Here is an 11352-nt window from a genome sequence, read left to right as displayed (position 1 = left end):
TCATCAACAGTCATCCGGCCAGATCATTTTGTAAACACTGAGAGTAAAACCAGACATGAAGTAACTTGTATAAGGTCACACAGCTGGAACCAGGACTCCTGACTTCTGGTTCGTAATTGAGTCTGCAAGGTTATTAGAACTCTCGAGACCAGAAGGAGACCAATGTGGAGCCAAACCACAATGGCCTGTTCCCAGAGACACTCACGATGGAGACCAGGTAGGCAGAAACCAGGCCAAGCTCAGTGCCGGCGTGTTCCTTCCGATGTACCTGAAACCTTAAAAGACGATGGGACCTTGAGGTCAGGGTGCAGGTCCTCATAGAGGATGTGCTCAGAGGGCTCAGAGGAAACCCACAGAAGGGCTTCTGAGAAGGAAATCATCCCAAGGATGTGAAGTGACTCCCTGGGAATCACTTGGGAGTCAAGCTGCCTCTGACCTGTCTGTCGAGGCATTTTTCTTCATGGATTTCTTTCCAAAGGCATCATTCACTAAGCAGGCCAGAGTCCGAGAGCCAGGGCCCAGGGTGTCTGAGGATGGCATGGAGGAGAGATCCCCTCAGCCTAGAAATGCAAGGGGTGGGGAGGGAAGGGAGGGCTGTGGGTCCTCACAGCCCCTATAGGTTGGGTCAGGACCTCAGCATGTGGCACCAGGAAAACCAAGTCCCAGGCCTGAGGCCCCCAGCCTCAGGACCTCAAGTCCCAGGCCTGAGACCCCCAGTATCAGTCTGGGGACTGAGGAGGCCCAGGAGAGAGGACTCAGCAGCAGGCACCATGGAGAGGTGACCACAGAGAGGGGATGCCCCAGAACCATGGTTCTGCCTGAAACCCCACAGCCAGACCACAGCCCCAGCAAGGGCAGGAAACTTTGAGAGGGCTGAGTTCGAGTTTCCTACCAGATCATTAAACCAAAGGCTTGTGCACGGAATGAAAGAAATGGAATTTTCCTTGCACATCTGCATCTAGAGACTGATGCCTGTTCACTCTTGAATTTCCTTTCCCTCACTCCACCTGTTCAGGAGTCAGCATGGATTTTCTTGGGTTTGAACTCCCCTTCTGCTATTTACTTGTCTTTTGATTTGGCACAATCACTTAACCTCTTCAAGCCTTAGTTTCTTCATATGTAAAACTGAGGTGATAAGAGGACTTACCTCATAGAATGGTGGGCAAAGTGAAGTGAGGTCATGCTGGTGTGGTATTAAAGAACATTAGGGCCAACACCCTCAAAACCCTGCAGTGTCCATCTTGTTTAGATGTGGCTCATTCATTCCTTTCACATGGACATGGCCAGCATTCGCATCAAGCACTCTGGTTCTAGTGCTAAAGCTCCAGGAACTCTCTACCCAGAGGCACACCTGTCTCCCCCATTCCCCAAGGGTTCTCAGGGCCCTCATGCTCTTTCATTGTCTCAAATGTGTTATTTTATTGTTGACTCAGGGGCCTTTTGCACATGCTCATTTCTCTGCTGAGAATTTTCTTCCCTTCCTCTGCCCTGAATTATCTTCCCTCTTCTATATATGGCTAAGTTTACTTAGCCTCCGGTCTTAGCTTCAATATTAATCACCCAGAGAAGCCTTTTACATGCACCTAGACTGGGTTTAAGACTTTGTGCTCCCATCACACTTGAAGCTTTGTTTTTAAATTTTTATTGGAGTATAATTGCTTTACAAATGTTTTATTTTCTGCTGTATAGCAAAGTGAATCAGCTATACATTTGCATGTATCCCGTCTTTTTTGGATTTCCTTCCCATTTTGAAATTTTCTTCTGTAACAATCCTTGTACTTACATAATGTTACCTAACATCTGTTTTTTCCAGTGGATGACAAACTACATGGAACAGGGGAGTACACATCACTCTCATTCTTGGCTGGATAATGGTACAGTGTCCAGACCATGGGGCATACTTACAAATATTTGATGAATGAATGAATGGAGAGATACTCTTCTCAAATATCTTACCTCCTGCTGTATGTTTATTAATGTATATATCCTTATTTTCAGATTTTGTTTGTATATGGTCATTAGGGGCCAGGAGAAAGGGGGAAAATGGTAGATTCTAAACTAAATGGTGGAATAACCTTGCTCTGTGTATTTAACTTTTAAAATATTTATTTGTTTATCTGCCTTGGGTTTTGGCGTGTCTCCTCCAGAGTGTGCAGTCTTCAACAGTCGTGGTGTGCAAGCTTACTTCCTCTATGGCATGTGGGATCTTAGTTCCCTGATGAGGGATGGAACCTGCATCCCCTGCACTGCAAGAAAAATTTTTTACCATTGGACCACTAGGGAAAACCCTTAATTTTTGGAAAAAATATTCTATTTATTTGATTGTCCTGGGTCTTAGTTGCAGCATATGAAATCTAGTTCCCTGTCCAGAGGTCTAACCTGGTCCCCGTGCATTGGGAGTGAGAAGTCTTAGCCATTGGACCACCAGGGACATCCCTGTATTTAACTTTTATTATGTAAATAATGCATACTTGTAGAAAAATTATAAAACATAATAAAAAGAAGAAAATAAAAATCATCGTCATCCCACAGCTATTAATATTTGGCTGTACATTCTTTCAAACTTTGTTCCCTATAAATTTACAAAAATATAAATTGTTCTTTATATATTACTTTATAACCTGATTTTTAACTTAACAATATTAGTATATTGTGAACATATTTCAACATAAAAATATAATTTCCAGTATATTCTGTAATGGTTGCATTGGATGCCATTATACAGATAAACATTCAGTTCAGTTCAGTTCAGTCGCTTGGTTGTGTCCGACACTTCGTGACCCCATGGACCACAGCATGTTAGGCCTCCCTGTCCATCACCAACTCCCAGAGTCTACTCACATATCTCCGTTGAGTCGGTGATGCCATCCAACCATCTCATCCTCTGTCGTCCTCTTCTCTTCCCGCCTTCAATCTTTCCCAGCATCAGGGTCTTTTCCAATGAGTCAGCTCTTTGCATCATGTGGCCAAAGTATTGGAGTTTCAGCTTCAACATCAGTCCTTCCAATGAATATTCAGGACTGATTTCCTTTAGGATGGTCTGGTTGGGTCTCCTTGAAGTCCAAGGGACTCTCAAGAGTCTTCCACAATACCACAGTTCAAAAGCATCAATTCTTCAGTGCTCAGCTTTCTTTGTAGCCCAACTTTCACATCCATACATGACCACTGGAAAAACCATAGCCTTGACTAGACAGACTTTTGTCAGCATTCTTAGCATAAGTTTCTACAAATGGAGTGACTAGATCAAAAGACAGTTTTGTTTCAAACTTTTAAAATACACATTGCCAAATTGCCCTCAAAGTTTTCAGAAATGTATATTCCCTCCAAAAGGGTATGATGCGAGTCTTATGAGAAATGCTGAATCCTTTAGAATCCTTTCCATGGCTCACATATTTATCTGTGTCCAGACCATCTTTCAGTGTCTCCAACCAAACAGTCAGAGCTCAGTTCTTGACTCCTTCTCTTTTACTGCCTTCCTCCCTCCCTTTTCCCCCACCTGTTTCTTCTCCTTTCTCTCTCTCTCTCTCAGGAGTCACTTATTCTCTGATGGCTTCACACATATTCTTTATATTCTGATATGCATTATTTGAACAAACTCAATGTGCTAATATCTCTTCTATCCAGATCTTAACTTTGCCCTCTCTGGAAAGAAGTCCCATCATCTCATTAACAAACAATATAAATTCTCAATTTTCAATGTATCAATGAAACATTTAATATCCAAGTTATAAAAATGAAATCCATCCTCTTTGCCAGAACTGGAAGAAACCTTACCATCTGGGCCAGAGGTGGCTACCTTATATGATCAACACCTTTCCTTATAGGTTCAGTATTGAGGGAAGCTTCACAGGCTTTACAGGTAAATATTTTCTCTCTAAATGTAGCCAAATTCCTTTGCTCAATATTTAACTTAGCACTTACTTTGCTAAATTTTTGCTTATAGAATGTTGATTAATCCTCATAACAATACAACAAAAGTATGTATTATTATCTCACTTTACACACGAAGAAAATGAGGCTTAGGATGTTTCATTCATTCACTCTGTAAATATCCGCATTTAGCAGTCTGGGAATTGCCAGTGGCCATAATAAGTGTGCTTTCATTGGAGCTAAAACTTGATTAAAGTGAGTTCAAGAAAAAAAAAAAATTGGAAATAGTGATTATTGCCCAGGCCAGTATCTTAAAGAATTTTGTGTAAAGGTTAAGAAATAAATGGTGATATACCTATAGAGGAAAGTGGGAGGTCAAAATAATTAGATGGTATAGCAGCATGCTGGAATTTCCTTAACTGAGAATGGAGAGATTTTTTTCCATTTTAACAGAAATCAGATATAGGAAGATGGGTGGGTGTGGAGGTGGGAATTTGTAGCACTTTTCTTCTGATTTCTTATTTTCTCAGAAAAGTAGAAAGCAAGGCCAGAAACAGAGAAAACATGGATGAAGAGACGAAGAGAGTAAAAAAAGCACAAGATAGTTAGGAAAGTAGACTATGAATGGGCCAGGGAAGATGGTCCAGTTGAAGGTGTGTGTGGTCAGTTACTAAGTCATGTCCAACTCTCTGCATCCCTATGGACTGTAGCCCACCAGTCTTCTCTGTCCATGGGATTTCCCAGGCAAGAATACCGGATGGGCTGCCATTCCCTTCTCCAGAGATCTTCCCAACCCAGGGATTGGACATGGATCTCCTGAATTGGCTTTACTGCTGAACTACCTGGGAAGCCCATAGCTGCAGGTGTGGAGAAGGCAAAGAAGAGAATATAACTACATTTTTGGTTTATCCAAACAAGTATGTCAAAGCAAGAGAGGAACAAGGAAATGAGGGATATTTGCAAGGGAATAATGACTGAATGACCGTGGAATTTTAAGATGGGCAATGAGTGAGAAGAGGTCAAGAAAGTGGTGAGGGATGTTGAAACACTAGTAGATCAATGAACCTGGGGTCCTGGTGGGAGTCAAAGTGCTGATGGAGTTGGAGTGTTGATGGAGATTTGGTATTGGAATGGTAGAAGATGGTGGTCAGAGTGGGAGAGCTGAAACTGTAACATGCAAGCAATCTCTGTTCCCAAAGGTGCACAAGATTGTGTTGCAAATCTGGGATTCAAACCAAGTCTCTCTTCGCCTAGAACCCACCCAGCACCTGGCAGTGCCCTGAGGGTGGGTTAAGAGTTGCATATGCTCAGAGAACCATGTTGGCCTTCCTGGTATCCTTCACGCAAATGAGAACCCAAAGCTTTCTATGGCAACTATTTCTAGCACCTCACAGTCCTGCCATGCAACAGTCTCTCCTCCCTTTCTCCTCCCCTCCCACTTCTTACAGAAATAGCAACTGATTCAGACGGCTCAGGGCTGCTTCCATGGTGAACATATGTTTGCTGATGACATGAAACAGACAAGGCCAGCTAGTGAAAACATGGGGTCCCTTATGAATCTGGGGTTTAAATACCAGTTTCTGGTGTTTGTGCCTGCGTGGGTTTTCTCCATGAGACTGATCCTTACCTCTCCAGCTCCACATCTCCCCTGGGGCTGCGTGGTAAGGGCACCCACCCTCTTCAGATAGTAACCATACTCTAACAGCAAAGCTGCGCCAGGTCTCAAGAGGAGTCGGATGTGGGGCAGAGTTAAATAGGAAACAGAACTTGAGGCACATTGAGACCCTAAGACAGATGATGGCAGCCCAGAAATGCTGAGGCTGAGGCCCGGTTTGCTATATGAGTGCTGATGTGTGAATGTTAACTGTAAGCTTCCCGACTGATCACAGCAGGGAGTCATGTGTTCTCCCTCAAACACACACACACTCTCTCTCTCACACACACACACACCAGAAAGCCTACAGGAGTATGTTCAGACCTCTTAAAAGCTGTGCGTCTGGAGGCCACATACTATGAATTTTAAGAGTTATGAAGAAGTATAACCTTTGGTTCTTAGAGATGACAATAATCCTTTAGATGAGAATGATCACAGGAGAGATAGGATCTGCTCCTCTTGTGAATCTGGGATATTTTGGAGTTGTGGCCTTTCCAACAAACCCATAACCTGGCAGGACTCCTTCTCTCGCTGGGTCCCTTGGGCCAATAGAAAGGCCCATGTCTGCAGCAGCCTCCCCGGCACGGGTGCCCCCTCAGCAAGAGACGCAGTTTCTCCCTTGAGGACTGAGAGAAGCCTGGCTTCCTTCCAAGTGGAATTTTATGCATCATTTATTTCATAGAAAAACATGACTCAACCAGAGATGCCAGATTTATCTAGAAAGGGAGTAGCAGAAGAAATTAATGCTGGTGTGTGCTCATGTGTGTGCATATGTGCACGCATGTGCTTATGCTGTAGGGGTAGAGAGAGCAGGGAGCCAGGGTCCTGTGAGGGCAATAATGAGAGTGAGGTGTGCTTATCAGTGATAATGAAATAGAATACAAGGAGTGGGGTTGAGAGGAAAGTTCTAGAAGCATCTAATCCAGTCTTTTCATTTATAAGGGGAAAAGTCGAGTTTATAGAAGAGAAGTGATTTCCCCAAGTTTAAAAGACCTTGATGGTGATATTTTATCTTTAGAAGCAATCCAGCCAAGATAAGTCAAGGAGAGGACTGGCCCCAGGGGAAATTACAGTTCATGGTAAGAATCTGACAATAATAATCATTTATCAAACAAGCTATATTCTTGCTACTATACTTAGGTGCTATATGTGTGTGTGTGTATATATATATCCATATATGTATGTGTGTGTGTATATATATATATATGTATATACCTCCATATCACTTAATTCTTTCAATAACCATTTGAGGAAGGAAATATTTCATTTTATGAATGAGAAAACGGAGACTCTGAAGTGAAACTCATGTGCTTTAGCATGTCATGTTAAAAGATGACAAGATGGGATCTGAACCCAGGTCTGTCTAGTCTCAGAGCCAAGCTTTTGTTCCTGGTCTTTTGCTCTTTCTTATTATGCTAAGTCATAACCCTTTTTTCCTCCCCTTCCTAGCCTGAAACTTTTCCTATACTGTCACAGCCCGACCCAGACTTCGGATGGCAACTTATACACCAGAAACTTCCAGTCTCTTCTCTACCTTCCTCCAAAGCTGTGTCTGTGTCCCCTCTCTCTTTCTCTGACTACTATTACTACTACTTCACAGACACACACACACACACACACACACACACACACAGCTGTTTGAGTTAGAAACTTCAAATATCCCTACCCAATGCCTTAGTTATGGTAAGAATTCTCTCTATACCAACTTGAAGAGTCCTACCTCTATCTGAAAGCCTCAGTGACAGAAGGACTATGAGGTCCCAATGCCATATTTGAGTGCTCTGATGGCTAGAAAGTGATTCTTTGCAGAATGTTTTCCTATAACATCCCCTCATTAGTTTTGATCCTATTTTGCTGATGATGTCCTTTTTCTTCAGGAGATTCTGTCAGTTTTTATTGGGTAGCTGAGTGCCACCAGCTGTCATACCAGCAGGACTGGATCAATTAGTGATTTGAAGCTCCATGTAAATAATTACACAATTTGTAATTTTGTGCTGTTCTTGTTCAAAGTCCCTGTAAACACATCACAGTGCTTGAGGAGGATTCTCACCAAAGGAAACATTGATATGACTAAAGTGCTCATGTGCACCAGGCTCATGTCTGAGTCACATCCAGTTCTCATATGAATCATCATTGTTAGCAATAAACCACAAATGTGGCCTCTGCTCACATCTGAATTCTGACTGTGGGCTAACGATGGAAGTGCTCACATGTCTTGCTTTGGAATAAATATGAATAAGGGAGCAGAAACCCAGGTAGACTTCAAAGGACACTTTATACTCACAACTCTCATGCTTTGGGTGCTTCAACTGAGCCACATTTTTTACCTAGCCAGGAGCAAAGGCTAATTTGGGGAACTTTTGGAGCTGGTTTAAAGGATGAGCAGTTCTCAAGAGGAAGAGAAAGTCTATGTTATTGGTCAGCAAATATCAAGTGCCCCATCTGTTCATGGGAAAAACTCACCACTCTACCGCATCACTTCATGTTAGCCTCTGAAGCATGGTCTGGCTGCTGCTGCTGCCCCCACCCTGCACATACCCTCTTGGACTTTCGTCTCAGTGTCTATGGCACTAATTTCCAATTTTTGTCATCTGCCTCTCTTTGCCTAAGGGTTTTCTCTGACTTCCAAACATGATCTACTCATAGGAATGGCAAATTGAGAAATGTTGAGGGTTCTCTGTGTGGGAGCAACTATCTATCAATAATTGCTGGAAATAACTGCTCTCTTGCCTCTTGGGTGGGGTAACTCCAACATTTATACTTCACACTGTCCTCCAGACACAAGAAGGATTAAATTCCTTCCCACCGCAGTTACTTAATTGATAATGCATTTGTTATAGGTTGCTTTCTCTTTAAATTACTTCCCTATTATACTGCCACTTGGGATCATCTCTCAAATAAATTACTTACACTTAAGTCCTTGCCAGTCATTGCAGCCATGAAATTCAAAGACACTTGCTCTTTGGAAGAAAGTTATGACAAACTTAGCATTCTACAAAGAAGAGACAACATTTTGCCAACAAAGATCCATAGAGTCTAAGCTATGGTTTTCTAATAGTCATGTATGGATGTGAGAGTTGGACCATAAGAAAGGCTAAGCAACAAAGAATTGAAACTTTCGAATTGCAGTGCTGGAGAAGACTCTTGAGTGTCCCTTGGACAGCAACGAGGTTAAACCAGACAGTCTTAGAGGAAATCAGCGCTGAATATTCAATGGAAGGACTGATGCTGAAGCTGAAGCTTCAACACTTTGGCTACCTGATGTGAAGATCCGACTCATTGGAAAAAACCCTGGTGCTGGGAAAGATTGAGGGTAGGAGAAGTAGGGATTGACAGAGGATGAGATGGTTGGATGACATCACCTATTCAATGGACATGAGTTTGAGCAAACTCCAGGAGACAGTGAAGGAGGGAAGCCTGGTGTGCTGCAGTCGATGGGGTCATAAGGCGTCAGATATGACTTAGCAACTGAAAAATGAACAAAGGTCTTATCTCGAGGTCTATTTCTGAAAGATCCTAGACTAAGTCACAGATCATCTTTCCTCACCCCAGTTTTTTTATCACCTTGGTGGAACCAGAAGCTTAAATAATCAAAGTTCTCTTTATCCTTGATTATAAGCTAGTGTTGAAAATCCAAACACCCACAGAGATGAGGCAAGTTACATAAACAGGAGAAGTGAGATGGGTAGAAATTATGTTAACCAGATGGTACATACTTCATCTCCAAAGGCCAGCTGCTCTTCAGCCCCAGCCAACTGTTGGCATGTGAAAAAGTAGGCCCAATGTGGCCACATCATTTCACAAGATTCCAGAAATCCATATTTTTCTGTAGACTCTCTTAATATGTAAATGTTGGCCACAAATTCAGATGCTTTCATAACATTGGACTAGCCAAATAAAACACATCTGTGAGCCATATTTGACCCAGAGGCCACCAGTTTTCAATCACTGTTGTGGAAATACAGCCTTTAGCGGGAAATCCATAGCGAACATTTAAAGCAACAAGAGCCACTGCTCTTAAAATGGATTTTCACAGCCATTGTCACATTTCTTCTAGCAGATCTTATTCTTACCTCATCCCTGCATGTCAGCTCAAAAAACAAAAGAGACCCAAGTGGAAGGAGAAAGCTAATTATGAACTTGGCATCTGATTGTGGTCTGGCTTAACAGGACATTTTCAGAGCCAACTGGAAAGGAAACCACCACCCAAATCCATCACGACGTGTGCTATCAGAGTGAGTTTAAATTGGGTGGAAATGTTGTGAGTTTAATAAAATAGAACTGCTGAGATGTACATCTGTATATATCTGGGTTTAGTTGATAACTCTTTCAAGGGCATTGTGATGTCAAATATCTTTGGCAGGTTCAATTCTCTTAACACCCACATTTGCACTGTTCTTAAGACAAGGGATGATTGAAAGCATATGTGCTAACAGTAACTATGCATAATGTGTGAAATTAGAGAAAATGTAGAGGTTTAACTCTGACTTTCATGGTCCTAATCTAAGCTAACCCTTTCTAGTTGCGTCGGGGAAGAGGAGCAGAGTGTTACATCATTTTCCTTCCTCTTCTTTTCTTTTAAATTTTAGGAGACATTTTGAGGCTTTTAGCTTTCCTTTTATTTTGACATTTAGGAACCAAAGTGCATAAATAATAAGAGCTGGGAATCCAATCTCCTTAAGTGAGAAAAATCAGTATCCAGTGGTACTTTTAGTTCTATGTGTCAACCAGTCACCCACTGAGAAAATGAAAAACAATGACATGCTACTGATTTAAAACAAAATAACTTTATTTTGAGAGAAAAAGATGTTATTAAAATAACTGAGCAGAACTCTTCAAAAATGCCAGTCAACAAAGAATAAGAAAGGCTGAAGGACTGTTACTGACTGGAGAATATACTAAGGATACAGGACAACTAATGCAACGTGAGATCCTGGATAAGATCAGAGAACTAGAAATAGACCTTAAAGGGGGGAAAAAAAAACCTAGTGAAATCTTAATAAAGTTTAGTTTAGCACTGAGACTAATGACTTAATTTTGATCATTGTACTTTGGTTATATAAGATATTAATGTAAGAGGAAGCTGAGTGAAGGATATATTGGAACTCTGTGCACTGGTTTTCTATGTCTTGTTTTAATCTAAAACTATCTTATGGAGATCAATGATGATGGCAGAGTAAGAGGACACGGCGCTTACCTTCCCCTAACAAAGACATCAAAATACACCTACCTGTGGAGCAATTCTCACTGAAAACAAACTGGAAACTGCAGAAGGACTCCGGTACCACCAAGGCTGTAAGAAGAGTAGATAGGTCAGGACCTTGGCCACTGGGAGCGGGCTCAGAGGAAAGGGAAGTTTACACGAATAGACACCTACCCTGGGGAGAGAGCGGTGAGAGCCACCGTTTGGGTGACCCAGCCCCAGGGTCTTATGCGGGGGAAGATGAGCCCATCTGCTGGTTGGAGGACAGCTGGCACTAACATGAGGACTGTGGGAAGCTTGAACACCACTCGGGAGGAGCAAGCAGGTACCAGCCCTCCCCTCAAGGCAGGGAAGTGGGATGTCTTCTCTAGCAGATGCTAGGTGTCCCGTGACCACAGACCTAGCACAGGCCCCAGACCTAACTGAGAAAACGTTCTAGCCCCACTCATTTCACATCACAGTGCATCACTAGATCTGGGGAGGCCATGATCAAGGGGAAAACTAGACCCTGGGATGCAAAGATTACTTGGTTCCTGGGTAGAGCCAAGGTGAGCAGTGGTGGCCATTGTTAGCACTTATTCAAGCAGCACATCAGAAGCAGCCCAGATCTCTGACAGAGGCAGTT

General features: G+C 42.5%; 1 long non-coding RNA gene across 1 annotated transcript; it reads left to right on the top strand.

The window, feature by feature from the left end:
- Positions 1-32: 32 nt before the first annotated feature.
- LOC145526995 (uncharacterized) lies at positions 33-9818 on the top strand. Its single transcript, XR_014069388.1, has 3 exons — positions 33-217; positions 6543-6603; positions 7402-9818. It is a non-coding gene; the product is annotated as an uncharacterized LOC145526995 (long non-coding RNA).
- The last annotated feature ends 1534 nt before the right edge of the window (positions 9819-11352 follow it).

Source organism: Giraffa tippelskirchi, chromosome 11 (genome assembly GCF_054371585.1).
Source record: "Giraffa tippelskirchi isolate mGirTip1 chromosome 11, T2T-mGirTip1v1.2.pri, whole genome shotgun sequence".
Taxonomy (NCBI): domain Eukaryota; kingdom Metazoa; phylum Chordata; class Mammalia; order Artiodactyla; family Giraffidae; genus Giraffa; species Giraffa tippelskirchi.
Note: the sequence above shows the minus strand (reverse complement) of the source record. Positions and strands in the feature narration are given on the sequence as shown.